The 14,011-nt window shown below is 39.9% G+C and overlaps 16 non-coding genes and 14 pseudogenes across 16 annotated transcripts; all 30 read right to left on the bottom strand.

The window, feature by feature from the left end:
• Positions 1-92: 92 nt before the first annotated feature.
• On the bottom strand, positions 93-211 carry LOC146037614 (5S ribosomal RNA; annotated as a pseudogene).
• A 345-nt stretch (positions 212-556) lies between these two features.
• On the bottom strand, positions 557-675 carry LOC146044844 (5S ribosomal RNA). The gene has a single exon (XR_014465286.1). It is a non-coding gene; the product is annotated as a 5S ribosomal RNA (ribosomal RNA).
• Positions 676-1,020: 345 nt separating this feature from the next.
• On the bottom strand, positions 1,021-1,139 carry LOC146037625 (5S ribosomal RNA; annotated as a pseudogene).
• Positions 1,140-1,484: 345 nt separating this feature from the next.
• On the bottom strand, positions 1,485-1,603 carry LOC146034874 (5S ribosomal RNA). The gene has a single exon (XR_014460283.1). It is a non-coding gene; the product is annotated as a 5S ribosomal RNA (ribosomal RNA).
• A 346-nt stretch (positions 1,604-1,949) lies between these two features.
• On the bottom strand, positions 1,950-2,068 carry LOC146036354 (5S ribosomal RNA; annotated as a pseudogene).
• A 345-nt stretch (positions 2,069-2,413) lies between these two features.
• On the bottom strand, positions 2,414-2,532 carry LOC146047796 (5S ribosomal RNA). The gene has a single exon (XR_014466061.1). It is a non-coding gene; the product is annotated as a 5S ribosomal RNA (ribosomal RNA).
• A 345-nt stretch (positions 2,533-2,877) lies between these two features.
• Positions 2,878-2,996, bottom strand: LOC146036707 (5S ribosomal RNA; annotated as a pseudogene).
• A 345-nt stretch (positions 2,997-3,341) lies between these two features.
• On the bottom strand, positions 3,342-3,460 carry LOC146037934 (5S ribosomal RNA; annotated as a pseudogene).
• A 345-nt stretch (positions 3,461-3,805) lies between these two features.
• LOC146044951 (5S ribosomal RNA) lies at positions 3,806-3,924 on the bottom strand. Its single transcript, XR_014465355.1, has one exon. It is a non-coding gene; the product is annotated as a 5S ribosomal RNA (ribosomal RNA).
• Positions 3,925-4,269: 345 nt separating this feature from the next.
• On the bottom strand, positions 4,270-4,388 carry LOC146037636 (5S ribosomal RNA; annotated as a pseudogene).
• A 345-nt stretch (positions 4,389-4,733) lies between these two features.
• Positions 4,734-4,852, bottom strand: LOC146047597 (5S ribosomal RNA). Its single transcript, XR_014466043.1, has one exon. It is a non-coding gene; the product is annotated as a 5S ribosomal RNA (ribosomal RNA).
• A 345-nt stretch (positions 4,853-5,197) lies between these two features.
• LOC146035862 (5S ribosomal RNA) lies at positions 5,198-5,316 on the bottom strand (annotated as a pseudogene).
• A 345-nt stretch (positions 5,317-5,661) lies between these two features.
• On the bottom strand, positions 5,662-5,780 carry LOC146040152 (5S ribosomal RNA). The gene has a single exon (XR_014463319.1). It is a non-coding gene; the product is annotated as a 5S ribosomal RNA (ribosomal RNA).
• A 345-nt stretch (positions 5,781-6,125) lies between these two features.
• Positions 6,126-6,244, bottom strand: LOC146046211 (5S ribosomal RNA). Its single transcript, XR_014465790.1, has one exon. It is a non-coding gene; the product is annotated as a 5S ribosomal RNA (ribosomal RNA).
• Positions 6,245-6,590: 346 nt separating this feature from the next.
• Positions 6,591-6,709, bottom strand: LOC146036219 (5S ribosomal RNA; annotated as a pseudogene).
• Positions 6,710-7,054: 345 nt separating this feature from the next.
• LOC146045006 (5S ribosomal RNA) lies at positions 7,055-7,173 on the bottom strand. The gene has a single exon (XR_014465365.1). It is a non-coding gene; the product is annotated as a 5S ribosomal RNA (ribosomal RNA).
• Positions 7,174-7,518: 345 nt separating this feature from the next.
• On the bottom strand, positions 7,519-7,637 carry LOC146035868 (5S ribosomal RNA; annotated as a pseudogene).
• A 345-nt stretch (positions 7,638-7,982) lies between these two features.
• On the bottom strand, positions 7,983-8,101 carry LOC146040274 (5S ribosomal RNA). Its single transcript, XR_014463430.1, has one exon. It is a non-coding gene; the product is annotated as a 5S ribosomal RNA (ribosomal RNA).
• A 345-nt stretch (positions 8,102-8,446) lies between these two features.
• Positions 8,447-8,565, bottom strand: LOC146036561 (5S ribosomal RNA; annotated as a pseudogene).
• Positions 8,566-8,910: 345 nt separating this feature from the next.
• LOC146035774 (5S ribosomal RNA) lies at positions 8,911-9,029 on the bottom strand (annotated as a pseudogene).
• A 345-nt stretch (positions 9,030-9,374) lies between these two features.
• Positions 9,375-9,493, bottom strand: LOC146047950 (5S ribosomal RNA). The gene has a single exon (XR_014466075.1). It is a non-coding gene; the product is annotated as a 5S ribosomal RNA (ribosomal RNA).
• A 346-nt stretch (positions 9,494-9,839) lies between these two features.
• On the bottom strand, positions 9,840-9,958 carry LOC146045833 (5S ribosomal RNA). The gene has a single exon (XR_014465627.1). It is a non-coding gene; the product is annotated as a 5S ribosomal RNA (ribosomal RNA).
• Positions 9,959-10,303: 345 nt separating this feature from the next.
• LOC146034885 (5S ribosomal RNA) lies at positions 10,304-10,422 on the bottom strand. Its single transcript, XR_014460294.1, has one exon. It is a non-coding gene; the product is annotated as a 5S ribosomal RNA (ribosomal RNA).
• Positions 10,423-10,768: 346 nt separating this feature from the next.
• Positions 10,769-10,887, bottom strand: LOC146036266 (5S ribosomal RNA; annotated as a pseudogene).
• Positions 10,888-11,232: 345 nt separating this feature from the next.
• On the bottom strand, positions 11,233-11,351 carry LOC146035248 (5S ribosomal RNA; annotated as a pseudogene).
• A 346-nt stretch (positions 11,352-11,697) lies between these two features.
• Positions 11,698-11,816, bottom strand: LOC146034654 (5S ribosomal RNA). Its single transcript, XR_014460064.1, has one exon. It is a non-coding gene; the product is annotated as a 5S ribosomal RNA (ribosomal RNA).
• Positions 11,817-12,161: 345 nt separating this feature from the next.
• LOC146048071 (5S ribosomal RNA) lies at positions 12,162-12,280 on the bottom strand. Its single transcript, XR_014466086.1, has one exon. It is a non-coding gene; the product is annotated as a 5S ribosomal RNA (ribosomal RNA).
• Positions 12,281-12,626: 346 nt separating this feature from the next.
• LOC146045835 (5S ribosomal RNA) lies at positions 12,627-12,745 on the bottom strand. The gene has a single exon (XR_014465628.1). It is a non-coding gene; the product is annotated as a 5S ribosomal RNA (ribosomal RNA).
• Positions 12,746-13,090: 345 nt separating this feature from the next.
• LOC146034896 (5S ribosomal RNA) lies at positions 13,091-13,209 on the bottom strand. Its single transcript, XR_014460305.1, has one exon. It is a non-coding gene; the product is annotated as a 5S ribosomal RNA (ribosomal RNA).
• A 345-nt stretch (positions 13,210-13,554) lies between these two features.
• On the bottom strand, positions 13,555-13,673 carry LOC146035606 (5S ribosomal RNA; annotated as a pseudogene).
• Positions 13,674-14,011: the final 338 nt, after the last annotated feature.

Raw genomic sequence — 14,011 nt, forward strand, 5'->3', positions numbered from 1 at the left:
ACCTCTTCCAAATGTCTGTGCTGGCAATAAAAAGAAAAAGTTTCCAATTTAAATAGCTAGAGAATAAAAACAATTTGCCAGTAATGTGAAAAAATCTACAGCACCTGGTGTTCCCATGTGGTCTCCCACCCAAGTACTAACCAGGCCCATCACTGCTTAGCTTCAAAGAATAGACGAGATTGGGCCTATCCAATGTGGTATGGCTGTAGGTGAGATACAGGCACTTTTTTGCCCTCTTCTACTTCTATCACCAGGTAAGCTAACACAAAAGTTTCCTAACTGTATTGGCTTACTGAAAAAAATCATGTGTTGGTAATGTAAAAAGACCTACAGGACATGATATTAGCAGGGGGTCTTAAATTAAACTACAAAAGAGGTTCAACACTGTTTAGCTGCCAAAAGCAGTTGGAATTGGGCCTAAACAATGTGGTAAGTCTTTAGGTGATGGCTATTGTGTCTGTTTGACCTCTTCCAAATGTCTGTGCTGGCAATAAAAAGAAAAAGTTTCCAATTTAAATAGCTAGAGAATAAAAACAATTTGCCAGTAATGTGAAAAAACCTACAGCACCTGGTGTTCCCATGTGGTCTCCCACCCAAGTACTAACCAGGCCCAACACTGCTTAGCTTCCAAGATCGGACGAGATTGGGCCGATCCAATGTGGTATGGCTGTAAGTGAGATACAGGCACTTTTTTGCCCTCTTCTACTTCTATCACCAGGTAAGCTAATAAAAAAGTTTCCTAACTGTATTGGCTTACTGAAAAAAATCATGTGTTGGTAATGTAAAAAGACCTACAGGACATGATATTAGCAGGGGGTCTTAAATTAAACTACTAAAGAGGCTCAACACTGTTTAGCTGCCAAAAGCAGTTGGAATTGGGCCTAAACAGTGTGGTAAGTCTTTAGGTGATGGCTATTGTGTCTGTTTGACCTCTTCCAAATGTCTGTGCTGGCAATAAAAAGAAAAAGTTTCCAATTTAAATAGCTAGAGAATAAAAACAATTTGCCAGTAATGTGAAAAAATCTACAGCACCTGGTGTTCCCATGTGGTCTCCCACCCAAGTACTAACCAGGCCCATCACTGCTTAGCTTCAAAGAATAGACGAGATTGGGCCTATCCAATGTGGTATGGCTGTAGGTGAGATACAGGCACTTTTTTGCCCTCTTCTACTTCTATCACCAGGTAAGCTAACACAAAAGTTTCCTAACTGTATTGGCTTACTGAAAAAAATCATGTGTTGGTAATGTAAAAAGACCTACAGGACATGATATTAGCAGGGGGTCTTAAATTAAACTACAAAAGAGGTTCAACACTGTTTAGCTGCCAAAAGCAGTTGGAATTGGGCCTAAACAATGTGGTAAGTCTTTAGGTGATGGCTATTGTGTCTGTTTGACCTCTTCCAAATGTCTGTGCTGGCAATAAAAAGAAAAAGTTTCCAATTTAAATAGCTAGAGAATAAAAACAATTTGCCAGTAATGTGAAAAAACCTACAGCACCTGGTGTTCCCATGTGGTCTCCCACCCAAGTACTAACCAGGCCCAACTCTACTTAGCTTCCAAGATCAGATGAGATTGGGCCTATCCAATGTGGTATGGCTGTATGTGAGATACAGGCACTTTTTTGCCCTCTTCTACATCTATCACCAGGTAAGCTAATAAAAAAGTTTCCTAACTGTATTGGCTTACTGAAAAAAATCATGTGTTGGTAATGTAAAAAGACCTACAGGACATGATATTAGCAGGGGGTCTTAAATTAAACTACTAAAGAGGCTCAACACTGTTTAGCTGCCAAAAGCAGTTGGAATTGGGCCTAAACAGTGTGGTAAGTCTTTAGGTGATGGCTATTGTGTCTGTTTGACCTCTTCCAAATGTCTGTGCTGGCAATAAAAAGAAAAATGTTTCCAATTTAAATAGCTAGAGAATAAAAACAATTTGCCAATAATGTGAAAAAATCGACAGCACCTGGTGTTCCCATGTGGTCTCCCACCCAAGTACTAACCAGGCCCAACACTGCTTAGCTTCAAAGATCAGACGAGATTGGGCCTATCCAATGTGGTATGGCTGTAGGCGAGATACAGGCACTTTTTTGCCCTCTTCTACTTCTATCACCAGGTAAGCTAACACAAAAGTTTCTTAACTGTATTGGCTTACTGAAAAAAATCATGTGTTGGTAATGTAAAAAGACCTACAGGACATGATATTAGCAGGGGGTCTTAAATTAAACTACTAAAGAGGCTCAACACTGTTTAGCTGCCAAAAGCAGTTGGAATTGGGCCTAAACAGTGTGGTAAGTCTTTAGGTGATGGCTATTGTGTTTGTTTGACCTCTTCCAAATGTCTGTGCTGGCAATAAAAAGAAAAAGTTTCCAATTTAAATAGCTAGAGAATAAAAACAATTTGCCAGTAATGTGAAAAAACCTACAGCACCTGGTGTTCCCATGTGGTCTCCCACCCAAGTACTAACCCGGCCCAACACTGCTTAGCTTCCAAGATCGGACGAGATTGGGCCGATCCAATGTGGTATGGCTGTACGTGAGATACAGGCACTTTTTTGCCCTCTTCTACTTCTATCACCATGTAAGCTAATAAAAAAGTTTCCTAACTGTATTGGCTTACTGAAAAAAATCATGTGTTGGTAATGTAAAAAGACCTACAGGACATGATATTAGCAGGGGGTCTTAAATTAAACTACTATAGAGGCTCAACACTGTTTAGCTGCCAAAAGCAGTTGGAATTGGGCCTAAACAGTGTGGTAAGTCTTTAGGTGATGGCTATTGTGTCTGTTTGACCTCTTCCAAATGTCTGTGCTGGCAATAAAAAGAAAAAGTTTCCAATTTAAATAGCTAGAGAATAAAAACTATTTGCCAGTAATGTGAAAAAAACCACAGCACCTGGTGTTCCCATGTGGTCTCCCACCCAAGTACTAACCAGGCCAAACACTGCTTAGCTTCCAAGATCAGACGAGATTGGGCCGATCCAATGTGGTATGGCTGTAAATGAGATACAGGCACTTTTTTGCCCTCTTCTACATCTATCACCAGGTAAGCTAATACAAAAGTTTCCTAACTGTATTGGCTTACTGAAAAAAATCATGTGTTGGTAATGTAAAAAGACCTACAGGACATGATATTAGCAGGGGGTCTTAAATTAAACTACTAAAGAGGCTCAACACTGTTTAGCTGCCAAAAGCAGTTGAAATTGGGCCTAAACAGTGTGGTAAGTCTTTAGGTGATGGCTATTGTGTCTGTTTGACCTCTTCCAAATGTCTGTGCTGGCAATAAAAAGAAAAAGTTTCCAATTTAAATAGCTAGAGAATAAAAACTATTTGCCAGTAATGTGAAAAACCCTACTGCACCTGGTGTTCCCATGTGGTCTCCCACCGAAGTACTAACCAGGCCAAACACTGCTTAGCTTCCAAGATCAGACAAGATTGGGCCGATCCAATGTGGTATGGCTGTAGGTGAGATACAGGCACTTTTTTGCCCTCTTCTACATCTATCACCAGGTAAGCTAATAAAAAAGTTTCCTAACTGTATTGGCTTACTGAAAAAAATCATGTGTTGGTAATGTAAAAAGACCTACAGGACATGATATTAGCAGGGGGTCTAAAATTAAACTACTAAAGAGGCTCAACACTGTTTAGCTGCCAAAAGCAGTTGGAATTGGGCCTAAACAGTGTGGTAAGTCTTTAGGTGATGGCTATTGTGTCTGTTTGACCTCTTCCAAATGTCTGTGCTGGCAATAAAAAGAAAAAGTTTCCAATTTAAATAGCTAGAGAATAAAAACAATTTGCCAGTAATGTGAAAAAACCTACAGCACCTGGTGTTCCCATGTGGTCTCCCACCCAAGTACTAACCAGGCCCAACACTGCTTAGCTTCCAAGATCGGACGAGATTGGGCCGATCCAATGTGGTATGGCTGTAAGTGAGATACAGGCACTTTTTTGCCCTCTTCTACTTCTATCACCAGGTAAGCTAATAAAAAAGTTTCCTAACTGTATTGGCTTACTGAAAAAAATCATGTGTTGGTAATGTAAAAAGACCTACAGGACATGATATTAGCAGGGGGTCTTAAATTAAACTACTAAAGAGGCTCAACACTGTTTAGCTGCCAAAAGCAGTTGGAATTGGGCCTAAACAGTGTGGTAAGTCTTTAGGTGATGGCTATTGTGTCTGTTTGACCTCTTCCAAATGTCTGTGCTGGCAATAAAAAGAAAAAGTTTCCAATTTAAATAGCTAGAGAATAAAAACAATTTGCCAGTAATGTGAAAAAATCTACAGCACCTGGTGTTCCCATGTGGTCTCCCACCCAAGTACTAACCAGGCCCATCACTGCTTAGCTTCAAAGAATAGACGAGATTGGGCCTATCCAATGTGGTATGGCTGTAGGTGAGATACAGGCACTTTTTTGCCCTCTTCTACTTCTATCACCAGGTAAGCTAACACAAAAGTTTCCTAACTGTATTGGCTTACTGAAAAAAATCATGTGTTGGTAATGTAAAAAGACCTACAGGACATGATATTAGCAGGGGGTCTTAAATTAAACTACAAAAGAGGTTCAACACTGTTTAGCTGCCAAAAGCAGTTGGAATTGGGCCTAAACAATGTGGTAAGTCTTTAGGTGATGGCTATTGTGTCTGTTTGACCTCTTCCAAATGTCTGTGCTGGCAATAAAAAGAAAAAGTTTCCAATTTAAATAGCTAGAGAATAAAAACAATTTGCCAGTAATGTGAAAAAACCTACAGCACCTGGTGTTCCCATGTGGTCTCCCACCCAAGTACTAACCAGACCCAACACTGCTTAGCTTCCAAGATCAGACGAGATTGGGCCTATCCAATGTGGTATGGCTGTAAGTGAGATACAGGCACTTTTTTGCCCTCTTCTACTTCTATCACCAGGTAAGCTAATAAAAAAGTTTCCTAACTGTATTGGCTTACTGAAAAAAATCATGTGTTGGTAATGTAAAAAGACCTACAGGACATGATATTAGCAGGGGGTCTTAAATTAAACTACTAAAGAGGCTCAACACTGTTTAGCTGCCAAAAGCAGTTGGAATTGGGCCTAAACAGTGTGGTAAGTCTTTAGGTGATGGCTATTGTGTCTGTTTGACCTCTTCCAAATGTCTGTGCTGGCAATAAAAAGAAAAAGTTTCCAATTTAAATAGCTAGAGAATAAAAACAATTTGCCAGTAATGTGAAAAAACCTACAGCACCTGGTGTTCCCATGTGGTCTCCCACCCAAGTACTAACCAGGCCCAACACTGTTTAGCTTCAAAGATCAGACAAGATTGGGCCTATCCAATGTGGTATGGCTGTAGGTGAGATACCGGCACTTTTTTGCCCTCTTCTACTTCTATCACCAGGTAAGCTAATACAAAAGTTTCCTAACTGTATTGGCTTACTGAAAAAAATCATGTGTTGGTAATGTAAAAAGACCTACAGGACATGATATTAGCAGGGGGTCTTAAATTAAACTACAAAAGAGGCTCAACACTGTTTAGCTGCCAAAAGCAGTTGGAATTGGGCCTAAACAGTGTGGTAAGTCTTTAGGTGATGGCTATTGTGTCTGTTTGACCTCTTCCAAATGTCTGTGCTGGTAATAAAAAGAAAAAGTTTCCAATTTAAATAGCTAGAGAATAAAAACAATTTGCCAGTAATGTGAAAAAACCTACAGCACCTGGTGTTCCCATGTGGTCTCCCACCCAAGTACTAACCAGGCCCAACACTGCTTAGCTTCCAAGATCAGACGAGATTGGGACTATCCAATGTGGTATGGCTGTAGGTGAGATACAGGCACTTTTTTGCCCTCTTCTACATCTATCACCAGGTAAGCTAATAAAAAAGTTTCCTAACTGTATTGGCTTACTGAAAAAAATCATGTGTTGGTAATGTAAAAAGACCTACAGGACATGATATTAGCAGGGGGTCTTAAATTAAACTACTAAAGAGGCTCAACACTGTTTAGCTGCCAAAAGCAGTTGGAATTGGGCCTAAACAGTGTGGTAAGTCTTTAGGTGATGGCTATTGTGTCTGTTTGACCTCTTCCAAATGTCTGTACTGGCAATAAAAAGAAAAAGTTTCCAATTTAAATAGCTAGAGAATAAAAACAATTTGCCAGTAATGTGAAAAAACCTACAGCACCTGGTGTTCCCATGTGGTCTCCCACCCAAGTACTAACCAGGCCCAACACTGCTTAGCTTCCAAGATCAGGCGAGATTGGGCCTATCCAATGTGGTATGGCTGTAGGTGAGATACAGGCACTTTTTTGCCCTCTTCTACATCTATCACCAGGTAAGCTAATAAAAAAGTTTCCTAACTGTATTGGCTTACTGAAAAAAAATCATGTGTTGGTAATGTAAAAAGACCTACAGGACATGATATTAGCAGGGGGTCTTAAATTAAACTACTAAAGAGGCTCAACACTGTTTAGCTGCCAAAAGCAGTTGGAATTGGGCCTAAACAGTGTGGTAAAACTTTAGGTGATGGCTATTGTGTCTGTTTGACCTCTTCCAAATGTCTGTGCTGGCAATACAAAGAAAAAGTTTCCAATTTAAATAGCTAGAGAATAAAAACAATTTGCCAGTAATGTGAAAAAACCTACAGCACCTGGTGTTCCCATGTGGTCTCCCACCCAAGTACTAACCCGGCCCAACACTGTTTAGCTTCCAAGAGCGGACGAGATAGGGCCGATCCAATGTGGTATGGCTGTAAGTGAGATACAGGCACTTTTTTGCCCTCTTCTACTTCTATCACCATGTAAGCTAATAAAAAAGTTTCCTAACTGTATTGGCTTACTGAAAAAAATCATGTGTTGGTAATGTAAAAAGACCTACAGGACATGATATTAGCAGGGGGTCTTAAATTAAACTACTAAAGAGGCTCAACACTGTTTAGCTGCCAAAAGCAGTTGGAATTGGGCCTAAACAGTGTGGTAAGTCTTTAGGTGATGGCTATTGTGTCTGTTTGACCTCTTCCAAATGTCTGTGCTGGCAATAAAAAGAAAAAGTTTCCAATTTAAATAGCTAGAGAATAAAAACAATTTGCCAGTAATGTGAAAAAACCTACAGCACCTGGTGTTCCCATGTGGTCTCCCACCCAAGTACTAACCAGGCCCAACACTGCTTAGCTTCCAAGATCGGACGAGATTGGGCCGATCCAATGTGGTATGGCTGTAAGTGAGATACAGGCACTTTTTTGCCCTCTTCTACTTCTATCACCAGGTAAGCTAATAAAAAAGTTTCCTAACTGTATTGGCTTACTGAAAAAAATCATGTGTTGGTAATGTAAAAAGACCTACAGGACATGATATTAGCAGGGGGTCTTAAATTAAACTACTAAAGAGGCTCAACACTGTTTAGCTGCCAAAAGCAGTTGGAATTGGGCCTAAACAGTGTGGTAAGTCTTTAGGTGATGGCTATTGTGTCTGTTTGACCTCTTCCAAATGTCTGTGCTGGCAATAAAAAGAAAAAGTTTCCAATTTAAATAGCTAGAGAATAAAAACAATTTGCCAGTAATGTGAAAAAACCTACAGCACCTGGTGTTCCCATGTGGTCTCCCACCCAAGTACTAACCAGGCCCAACACTGTTTAGCTTCAAAGATCAGACAAGATTGGGCCTATCCAATGTGGTATGGCTGTAGGTGAGATACCGGCACTTTTTTGCCCTCTTCTACTTCTATCACCAGGTAAGCTAATACAAAAGTTTCCTAACTGTATTGGCTTACTGAAAAAAATCATGTGTTGGTAATGTAAAAAGACCTACAGGACATGATATTAGCAGGGGGTCTTAAATTAAACTACAAAAGAGGCTCAACACTGTTTAGCTGCCAAAAGCAGTTGGAATTGGGCCTAAACAGTGTGGTAAGTCTTTAGGTGATGGCTATTGTGTCTGTTTGACCTCTTCCAAATGTCTGTGCTGGTAATAAAAAGAAAAAGTTTCCAATTTAAATAGCTAGAGAATAAAAACAATTTGCCAGTAATGTGAAAAAACCTACAGCACCTGGTGTTCCCATGTGGTCTCCCACCCAAGTACTAACCAGGCCCAACACTGCTTAGCTTCCAAGATCAGACGAGATTGGGACTATCCAATGTGGTATGGCTGTAGGTGAGATACAGGCACTTTTTTGCCCTCTTCTACATCTATCACCAGGTAAGCTAATAAAAAAGTTTCCTAACTGTATTGGCTTACTGAAAAAAATCATGTGTTGGTAATGTAAAAAGACCTACAGGACATGATATTAGCAGGGGGTCTTAAATTAAACTACTAAAGAGGCTCAACACTGTTTAGCTGCCAAAAGCAGTTGGAATTGGGCCTAAACAGTGTGGTAAGTCTTTAGGTGATGGCTATTGTGTCTGTTTGACCTCTTCCAAATGTCTGTGCTGGTAATAAAAAGAAAAAGTTTCCAATTTAAATAGCTAGAGAATAAAAACAATTTGCCAGTAATGTGAAAAAACCTACAGCAACTGGTGTTCCCATTTGGTCTCCCACCCAAGTACTAACCAGGCCCAACACTGCTTAGCTTCCAAGATCAAACAAGATTGGGCCTATCCAATGTGGTATGGCTGTAGGTGAGATACAGGCACTTTTTTGCCCTCTTCTACATCTATCACCAGGTAAGCTAATAAAAAAGTTTCCTAACTGTATTGGCTTACTGAAAAAAATCATGTGTTGGTAATGTAAAAAGACCTACAGGACATGATATTAGCAGGGGGTCTTAAATTAAACTACTAAAGAGGCTCAACACTGTTTAGCTGCCAAAAGCAGTTGGAATTGGGCCTAAACAGTGTGGTAAGTCTTTAGGTGATGGCTATTGTGTCTGTTTGACCTCTTCCAAATGTCTGTGCTGGCAATAAAAAGAAAATGTTTCCAATTTAAATAGCTAGAGAATAAAAGCAATTTGCCAGTAATGTGAAAAAACCTACAGCACCTGGTGTTCCCATGTGGTCTCCCACCCAAGTACTAACCATGCCCAACACTGCTTAGCTTCCAAGATCGGACAAGATTGGGCCGATCCAATGTGGTATGGCTGTAGGTGAGATACAGCCACTTTTTTGCCTTCTTCTACTTCTATCACCAGGTAAGCTAATAAAAAAGTTTCCTAACTGTATTGGCTTACTGAAAAAAATCATGTGTTGGTAATGTAAAAAGACCTACAGGACATGATATTAGCAGGGGGTCTTAAATTAAACTACTAAAGAGGCTCAACACTGTTTAGCTGCCAAAAGCAGTTGGAATTGGGCCTAAACAGTGTGGTAAGTCTTTAGGTGATGGCTATTGTGTCTGTTTGACCTCTTCCAAATGTCTGTACTGGCAATAAAAAAAAAAAGTTTCCAATTTAAATAGCTAGAGAATAAAAACAATTTGCCAGTAATGTGAAAAAACCTACAGCACCTGGTGTTCCCATGTGGTCTCCCACCCAAGTACTAACCAGGCCCAACACTGCTTAGCTTCCAAGATCAGACGAGATTGGGCCTATCCAATGTGGTATGGCTGTAGGTGAGATACAGGCACTTTTTTGCCCTCTTCTATATCTATCACCAGGTAAGCTAATAAAAAAGTTTCCTAACTGTATTGGCTTACTGAAAAAAATCATGTGTTGGTAATGTAAAAAGACCTACAGGACATGATATTAGCAGGGGGTCTTAAATTAAATTACTAAAGAGGCTCAACACTGTTTAGCTGCCAAAAGCAGTTGGAATTGGGCCTAAACAGTGTGGTAAGTCTTTAGGTGATGGCTATTGTGTCTGTTTGACCTCTTCCAAATGTCTGTGCTGGCAATAAAAAGAAAAAGTTTCCAATTTAAATAGCTAGAGAATAAAAACAATTTGCCAGTAATGTGAAAAAAACCTACAGCACCTGGAGTTCCCATGTGGTCTCCCACCCAAGTACTAATCAGGCCCAACACTGCTTAGCTTCCAAGATCAGACGAGATTGGGCCGATCCAATGTGGTATGGCTGTAGGTGAGATACAAGCACTTTTTTGCCCTCTTCTACTTCTATCACCAGGTAAGCTAATAAAAAAGTTTCCTAACTGTATTGGCTTACTGAAAAAAATCATGTGTTGGTAATGTAAAAAGACCTACAGGACATGATATTAGCAGGGGGTCTTAAATTAAACTACTAAAGAGGCTCAACACTGTTTAGCTGCCAAAAGCAGTTGGAATTGGGCCTAAACAGTGTGGTAAGTCTTTAGGTGATGGCTATTGTGTCTGTTTGACCTCTTCCAAATGTCTGTGCTGGCAATAAAAAGAAAAAGTTTCCAATTTAAATAGCTAGAGAATAAAAACAATTTGCCAGTAATGTGAAAAAACCTACAGCACCTGGTGTTCCCATGTGGTCTCCCACCCAAGTACTAACCAGGCCCAACTCTACTTAGCTTCCAAGATCAGATGAGATTGGGCCTATCCAATGTGGTATGGCTGTATGTGAGATACAGGCACTTTTTTGCCCTCTTCTACATCTATCACCAGGTAAGCTAATAAAAAAGTTTCCTAACTGTATTGGCTTACTGAAAAAAAATCATGTGTTGGTAATGTAAAAAGACCTACAGGACATGATATTAGCAGGGGGTCTTAAATTAAACTACTAAAGAGGCTCAACACTGTTTAGCTGCCAAAAGCAGTTGGAATTGGGCCTAAACAGTGTGGTAAAACTTTAGGTGATGGCTATTGTGTCTGTTTGACCTCTTCCAAATGTCTGTGCTGGCAATACAAAGAAAAAGTTTCCAATTTAAATAGCTAGAGAATAAAAACAATTTGCCAGTAATGTGAAAAAACCTACAGCACCTGGTGTTCCCATGTGGTCTCCCACCCAAGTACTAACCCAGCCCAACACTGCTTAGCTTCCAAGAGCGGACGAGATAGGGCCAATCCAATGTGGTATGGCTGTAAGTGAGATACAGGCACTTTTTTGCCCTCTTCTACTTCTATCACCATGTAAGCTAATAAAAAAGTTTCCTAACTGTATTGGCTTACTGAAAAAAATCATGTGTTGGTAATGTAAAAAGACCTACAGGACATGATATTAGCAGGGGGTCTTAAATTAAACTACTAAAGAGGCTCAACACTGTTTAGCTGCCAAAAGCAATTGGAATTGGGCCTAAACAGTGTGGTAAGTCTTTAGGTGATGGCTATTGTGTCTGTTTGACCTCTTCCAAATGTCTGTGCTGGCAATAAAAAGAAAAAGTTTCCAATTTAAATAGCTAGAGAATAAAAACAATTTGCCAGTAATGTGAAAAAACCTACAGCACCTAGTGTTCCCATGTGGTCTCCCACCCAAGTACTAACCAGGCCAAACACTGCTTAGTTTCCAAGATCAGACGAGATTGGGCCTATCCAATGTGGTATGGCTGTAGGTGAGATACAGGCTCTTTTTTGCCCTCTTCTACATCTATCACCAGGTAAGCTAATAAAAAAGTTTCCTAACTGTATTGGCTTACTGAAAAAAATCATGTGTTGGTAATGTAAAAAGACCTACAGGACATGATATTAGCAGGGGGTCTTAAATTAAACTACTAAAGAGGCTCAACACTGTTTAGCTGCCAAAAGCAGTTGGAATTGGGCCTAAACAGTGTGGTAAGTCTTTAGGTGATGGCTATTGTGTCTGTTTGACCTCTTCCAAATGTCTGTGCTGGCAATAAAAAGAAAATGTTTCCAATTTAAATAGCTAGAGAATAAAAACAATTTGCCAGTAATGTGAAAAAAACCTACAGCACCTGGTGTTCCCATGTGGTCTCCCACCCAAGTACTAACCAGGTCCAACACTGCTTAGCTTCCAAGATCGGACAAGATTGGGCCGATCCAATGTGGTATGGCTGTAGGTGAGATACAGCCACTTTTTTGCCTTCTTCTACTTCTATCACCAGGTAAGCTAATAAAAAAGTTTCCTAACTGTATTGGCTTACTGAAAAAAATCATGTGTTGGTAATGTAAAAAGACCTACAGGACATGATATTAGCAGGGGGTCTTAAATTAAACTACTAAAGAGGCTCAACACTGTTTAGCTGCCAAAAGCAGTTGGAATTGGGCCTAAACAGTGTGGTAAGTCTTTAGGTGATGGCTATTGTGTCTGTTTGACCTCTTCCAAATGTCTGTACTGGCAATAAAAAAAAAAAGTTTCCAATTTAAATAGCTAGAGAATAAATACAATTTGCCAGTAATGTGAAAAAACCTACAGCACCTGGTGTTCCCATGTGGTCTCCCACCCAAGTACTAACCAGGCCCAACACTGCTTAGCTTCCAAGATCAGACGAGATTGGGCCTATCCAATGTGGTATGGCTGTAGGTGAGATACAGGCACTTTTTTGCCCTCTTCTACTTCTATCACCAGGTAAGCTAATAAAAAAGTTTCCTAACTGTATTGGCTTACTGAAAAAAATCATGTGTTGGTAATGTAAAAAGACCTACAGGACATGATATTAGCAGGGGGTCTTAAATTAAATTACTAAAGAGGCTCAACACTGTTTAGCTGCCAAAAGCAGTTGGAATTGGGCCTAAACAGTGTGGTAAGTCTTTAGGTGATGGCTATTGTGTCTGTTTGACCTCTTCCAAATGTCTGTGCTGGCAATAAAAAGAAAAAGTTTCCAATTTAAATAGCTAGAGAATAAAAACAATTTGCCAGTAATGTGAAAAAAACCTACAGCACCTGGAGTTCCCATGTGGTCTCCCACCCAAGTACTAATCAGGCCCAACACTGCTTAGCTTCCAAGATCAGACGAGATTGGGCCGATCCAATGTGGTATGGCTGTAGGTGAGATACAAGCACTTTTTTGCCCTCTTCTACTTCTATCACCAGGTAAGCTAATAAAAAAGTTTCCTAACTGTATTGGCTTACTGAAAAAAATCATGTGTTGGTAATGTAAAAAGACCTACAGGACATGATATTAGCAGGGGGTCTTTAATTAAACTACTAAAGAGGCTCAACACTGTTTAGCTGCCAAAAGCAGTTGGAATTGGGCCTAAACAGTGTGGTAAGTCTTTAGGTGATGGCTATTGTGTCTGTTTGACCTCTTCCAAATGTCTGTGCTGGCAATAAAAAGAAAAAGTTTCCAATTTAAATAGCTAGAGAATAAAAACAATTTGCCAGTAATGTGAAAAAACCTACAGCACCTGGTGTTCCCATGTGGTCTCCCACCCAAGTACTAACCAGGCCCAACTCTACTTAGCTTCCAAGATCAGATGAGATTGGGCCTATCCAATGTGGTATGGCTGTATGTGAGATACAGGCACTTTTTTGCCCTCTTCTACATCTATCACCAGATAAGCTAATAAAAAAGTTTCCTAACTGTATTGGCTTACTGAAAAAAATCATGTGTTGGTAATGTAAAAAGACCTACAGGACATGATATTAGCAGGGGGTCTTAAATTAAACTACTAAAGAGGCTCAACACTGTTTAGCTGCCAAAAGCAGTTGGAATTGGGCCTAAACAATGTGGTAAGTCTTTAGGTGATGGCTATTGTGTCTGTTTGACCTCTTCCAAATGTCTGTGCTGGCAATAAAAAGAAAAAGTTTCCAATTTAAATAGCTAGAGAATAAAAACAATTTGCCAGTAATGTGAAAAAACCTACAGCACCTGCTGTTCCCATGTGGTCTCCCACCCAAGTACTAACCAGACCCAACACTGCTTAGCTTCCAAGATCAGACGAGATTGGGCCTATCCAATGTGATATGGCTGTAGGTGAGATACAGGCACTTTTTTTCCCTCTTCTACATCTATCACCCGGTAAGCTAATAAAAAAGTTTCCTAACTGTATTGGCTTACTGAAAAAAATCATGTGTTGGTAATGTAAAAAGACCTACAGGACATGATATTAGCAGGGGGTCTTAAATTAAACTACTAAAGAGGCTCAACACTGTTTAGCTGCCAAAAGCAGTTGGAATTGGGCCTAAACAGTGTGGTAAGTCTTTAGGTGATGGCTATTGTGTCTGTTTGACCTCTTCCAAATGTCTGTACTGGCAATAAAAAGAAAAAGTTTCCAATTTAAATAGCTAGAGAATAAAAACAATTTGCCAGTAAT

Source organism: Crinia signifera, chromosome 1, assembly GCF_055691185.1.
Source record: "Crinia signifera chromosome 1, ASM5569118v1, whole genome shotgun sequence".
Lineage (NCBI taxonomy): Eukaryota > Metazoa > Chordata > Amphibia > Anura > Myobatrachidae > Crinia > Crinia signifera.